Raw genomic sequence first — 5,647 nt, 5'->3', positions numbered from 1 at the left:
TTTTCATGGGATTGGTTCTGTGGACTCCCCATGTACTAGTGAAGGACTGTTCCTACTCAAATCTTGGTTTGGACTTGAGTATGTTGGATTTGGGCCAAAAATAGGCTTTAGGTGAAGGATTTTCCCTCAATTGGGCTAATGGGGTGATCCTCTTGACCAAATGGTTCCAAATTTCATATGTAGCATGTATTAGATATATATAATGGATGTATGATGACAAATGAGCAGTTTTGGCTCTGTAAGTGCAAATAGACATCATACGCGTATGATGTCTTTTGTGTCAAAATGGTGCTTTTTTGTTCCAGATAGCTTGTAGATGTGTTTAACAACAATCCTACAAAGTTTCAATGAGTTTGGAGTTATTTTGACAAAATTAGGACCAAAAATCAATTTTATGGCCTACTTTGCGTCTTTTTGGTTTTCCTTGGGTTTTCTAACTCCAATTCTCATGATACTTGGTTCATAGGATGTGATTAACATGTGGAATGAGGCTATGCACTCAAATGTTGAAATGGATGTGAAATTAATGCTGTGAGACATCATACGCGTATGATGTCTTTTCTTGAAATGTTGGTCCTTTTGTGCAAAGAATGCTTTGTGCTAGTGCCCTAAGCCCTGCTAACTAGTTTTCAACTTAAGAAGTCATCAGTTTAGCTAAAAAGCCCCCTTATAGGCATTTCAGTCTCCGAAGTCGTCTTTTTGCCTTGGAGTTGAATCTCTTCAACTTTTCTTCTCGAGAGTTGCATTTCCAGCTCATTGGATATGTTGTGAAGCCATCTATTTGGTTGAACTTGACTTTGGCTCCTCGTTCTCCATCTTTCTCCATTTGGTTGCCCGAAAGCGTCTTTTTCACCATCGGTAAGTGAATCAGCTTTCTTTTGGGTTTTGCTTGCAAACATAAGTCATCAATAGTTACTTGAAGCTGCTTGTGAAGTTTCATTTCATTCGATCGTCAATTTCAACCGTTATGCCAAAATGACGCTTTGTGTGTCTGTCGTCGAATCGGTTGTTTTGACCCACTTTTGGTGGTCCAAACCTGGAGATACTCCATGGTTGCATTGCCCTCGATGTTGTTAAGCTTCCTGAGAAGTTTTGTGTCGTTTCGACAACTTTTTCCTGTTTGCCTCTTGCAGGCTCTGTTGACCTAGGGTTTTTCCAGTCGTTCTTTCTCGAGCTTTGAGTGTTAGAAACCCATCTTTTATACTAGGGTAACCCACCTATAAGTTCTTGCAAGGTTTGGTTAGGCGGTTGTGCCACTACCTAGCATTCTACCGCATTCCCCGTCTGCTCTTGTTTCTTGGTTTTGCTCAGTTTTCGCGACAAAAGTTAATGATAAGCATCAAAAGCTTATGGCAACGAGTCTACCTCTCATGTGTGGTGTCCTCTGAGCTCTCGTAGCAGTCGTAGAAGGCTGTAGAAGGTTGGATGCTCCTGTGTGCTCTTTGCTCTCTCCAAGTGGGTAATAGTGCAAATGAGCCTGTAAGTGAAGTAAAAAATACTTAACTTTGGACTTCCTGGATCACTTGTTACCAAATTTGACATGTGCTCCTATCTCGTCGTGAAATGCACTTTAGGATTTGAAATTTCTCAATTTGGACTCCGTTTGACCTTTTTCTGAGAAATCTGTCCACTTTGCCAAAATTCTGTCATTTCGGGCTTTCTGCAACTTTTCCTGAATTGTACTCAATTTTTACCATGGGTTGCCCTTCTCATTAGGATCATCACCATCTATTCTTTTCTTTTTTCTGATCTCGTTTCACCTGCTTTTTTATTTTTCTTTTACTTTTATCAAGAAAATCATAAAAAATAAAGAAAAATAGCAAATTGAAGCCAAAAAATTCCAAACATACACAATAAATAGCTAGTAACCCTGTGTATATGAATATACACTTATTTGTGATTTCTGGACTTGGATTACCACTTTTTAGCTCCAAAAACACTCTTATTTAGTGATATTTACACGTCTAGAGACCCAAATTCATCATTTGATCTCTTCTTGTTGCAAAACAAGGTATATAAGGGCATAAATATTATCAATATCCGCAATCAAACATAAAAATTGCGAAATCATGTAAGACACTGCCCTTGTAATATAATTTTTGTTTTTCTTTGTTTTTGTCGCTTGTAGCTGCTTTGTAGCTCCTGTATACCTGTATACCTCCCCCCCTCCTAGTCTGAGTCCTCCTGGACGACTATGAAGTGTATGTGGGCGAAGCATTGTAGTTGTTTTGGTCATAAGTTCCCAATGCAATTGTAGAGCGATGATACAACAGCCTTTCCAATAAAGATGCTCTTTGTTTGATTGAAGGATTGGTGGTCGGGTTTTGGGTTGGTTTTGGCACTTCGGTAGTAGAATCAGTAGATGGATTCTTCTTTACCTTGTTGTTCTTTTTCACAATCCAAATCTCCTTCCGCTTCGCTTGTGCTTGCCACAAACTCTATGCGACCCAAACCTGCTTTGTTCTTTGTGTTGATTTCCTCGCCTTGAAATACCTAGGAGTTTCCGTGGATTGTACTGAACGGAGTTCCTGTTTACAAATCCTTGGGATCCAAATTTGCTTGCTATAGCTTTGTGCCGTCATGAACTTCTTTGGAATCCAGATCTGTTTCACTATCCTTGATTGTCTGGAATCACTATGTTGTCTGGTATTGAAGACTCTGTTTTCCACCTTTGTGTTCTTTGGCACAACCTTTTTTGGTCTCCATACCAACTTTGACTCTGTTTTTTCCCAAGTTTGAGCCGTTATATTATTGCTTGTCTTCCTTATCCAATGTTGAGAGTTCCTTGCCGAAGAGCAATCCAGTTGTATAGAAACTTTTGGTTGCCATTGCTTCTTCTTTTTCTCTGGTTGTTGTTTATCTTTGTTCTTGGATTCTTCCTTTGGAGTTGGCTCTGCTCCTTTGGTGAACTTAACTGATTGACTTTCACCTTCGTATTTGATAAGCACTGATTTAGAACTCCAGTCAATCATTGCATTGTATTGCTTCTGCCATGGTTGTCCTAGCAATAATGGATGTTGTGTAGCTTGGTCTTCAACCACGTAAAACATATGAGGATACACATACTGGTTAATCTGTATATGTAAAACTGTGTATCCGACAGTTTTGATTGAATTCTCAGAGTAACTCTTTAACTCTTGCTTGGCAGTTTGTAATTTAGTGTCATTTGTCAATTGTCTATACAAACTGAGTAAAAGTAGGTTAGTTTGAGCTCCTGAATCCAATAGTGCTCTGGCTTTGATTTGGTTGGTTCCTACTTTGCATTCAATGATGGGTTCTTCTTTGTCATTATCCATTTCTGTTATACTGACTGCGTTTATTCGTCTTGCTCCTTCATTGCGCTGTTTCTGACGTAGTAGTCTTCTTTTCTCCATTCTTTCCTTTGCCTCGGCTTGCGCTTTCTCCACAATCTTTTTCTTTTTCTGGACACGCAGCTTTTCTTGATGTATTTTGAGAAGCATGTCTTGGGTTAGCGGCAAAAGATACTTTTTCACTCTGCATCCACTAATCCAATTGGGCATTTCTTCTCCGTCTAATGTAGCAAGCTTGACGGCTCCACTTGGTGATAGATCTTTAATCACCACAGGTCCCATCCCTCGCTTTTTAAGCTTCTTAGCATGCTGTTTCAGAGTGTAAACTAGGACATAGTCCCCAACCTTAAACTCTTTAGTCCGCACATGCTTATCAAAAAATTTCTTTTTTCGCCTTTTTTGAGCGTAGATAGAAGCTACTGCTTTTAGGCGAAGCTCGTCTAGCTTTTCCAGGTCATCTATTCTATCAGAAAGCTCGTGCCCTGTCCACTCTAGATCCTTAGCCACCCTTAAGGTTGAAATCAAGAATTCTATTGGTAGGATAGCATTTAGCTCAAAAACCATGTTACATGGGGTCGTTCCTATTGATGTTTTATATGCTACCCTATATGCCCATAATGTTGAATGCAACTTCTGGTCCCAGTCAGTTCTCGACTCAGATACAATCTTCGTAAGGACCGTGCATATGGTTTTTTTTGTTGCTTCAGCTTGTCCGTTTGCTTGGGGATGATACGGGGCTGATTTCCTATGGATTACCATGAATTCATCTAGAAGGATCTCTATCACTTCATTTATAAAATGTGTGCCTCAATCACTCACAATTTCTATTGGCAATCCATATCGTACAAAGACGTATTCATATAGAAATTGTGCTGTGGTCCTGGCATCTGCTTTTTGAGTTGCCTTTGCTTCGACCCACTTTGTTAGATAGTTTGTAGCCACAACGATGTATTGTGCATGAGTCTTATATGCAGGAGGTGAAATGGGTCCGACATAATCAATCCCCCATTTTGCAAAAGCTCTTGCCCCCATCATTGGTCTAAGCGGCATATCATCTCTTTTAAGTGGTACTTTGGTCCGCTGACAGTCATCACACCGTTTAACGTATTCCTTAACGTCCATATGTAATGTTGGCCACCATATTCCTGCGGCTAAGACAAGTTTTGCTGTCTTATCACCTGAGAAATGGCCTCCACCTACTCCTCCATGAGCTTGCTCCAGGATTATCACATACTCAGACTCTGATGCGTAAATCCTAAGCTGGTTGTCTTTACCTCTCTTATAGAGTTGATCTCCTATTAAAGCGTAATCTCTAGCTTCTGTCTCTACAGATTTCTGACGAGCTTTTGACGTTCCTTCTGGGAAAGTTCTATTTGTGAGATATTCAACAATATACTGACTCCATTCCGGAGTGATCATTATCTGATATAATGTTGAATACTCTGCTGGCGGTTTTGATGAACATACAATATATACAGTGACATATTCATGTACGCTTTCTTTCATTCCTGGCCAATAGACTCCCAATTGTAACAAATTCCTATATGTGTTCCTTCTTGAACAATGAAATGCACATTCCTGAACATGTGCTTCGCACAGATATATATTATATTCCTCTGGATTGATGCATAGTCGTAAAACATGATCATTTCCCAATTGATACAACCTTCCTGCAACCAATTGAAGATTCTTGGATTGCTGAATAGCAATATGTTTCTGGTTGTATTCTCTTCTATCAAACTCTCCTCCATAGGTTAATAGGCTAACGACATTTTGAGACCACTTCGGTATCATTTCTATGTTGAACAAGTACGCGTCTGGCATGTCGTCATCTACTCCCATAGGGTCTTCTCCATTCGTCAATCGCGAAAGATGATCAGCTCTAAGATGTGTTTTTCCTTTCTTTACTACTACCGTGAAGTTGAATTCCAGTAAGATAATGAACCATCTCACTATTCTACCGGTATTGCATGGTTTATTCACCAGGTAGAGCAAGGCTTGGTGATCCGTAAAAAACACAAACTTGTTGGCTAGAAGATATTTCGATATTTCTTCACAGCATATATCATTCCTAATCCCTCTCGCTCTGTTGTGGTGTAATTCTTCTCTGCATTGTTGAGATGTCGACTGGCGTAACAGATAGGAAAATCCATGTTTCCTTCTTCTGGTTGAGCCAGAATGCATCCTATTGCATATGCCGAAGCATCTATATGCACATGGAATATCTTCTCCCAATCTGGTGATTTCAAGACTGGAGCAGTAATGAGTGCCTCTTTCAATTTCTTGAATGATTCCTCGCACTCCTCTATCCATTCAAAGTTCACTATTAGCCTGTA

The sequence above is a fragment of the Adiantum capillus-veneris genome, chromosome 24, assembly GCF_014529385.1.
Source record: "Adiantum capillus-veneris isolate H3 chromosome 24, ASM1452938v2, whole genome shotgun sequence".
Lineage (NCBI taxonomy): Eukaryota > Viridiplantae > Streptophyta > Polypodiopsida > Polypodiales > Pteridaceae > Adiantum > Adiantum capillus-veneris.
This window is presented reverse-complemented; position numbering follows the sequence as displayed.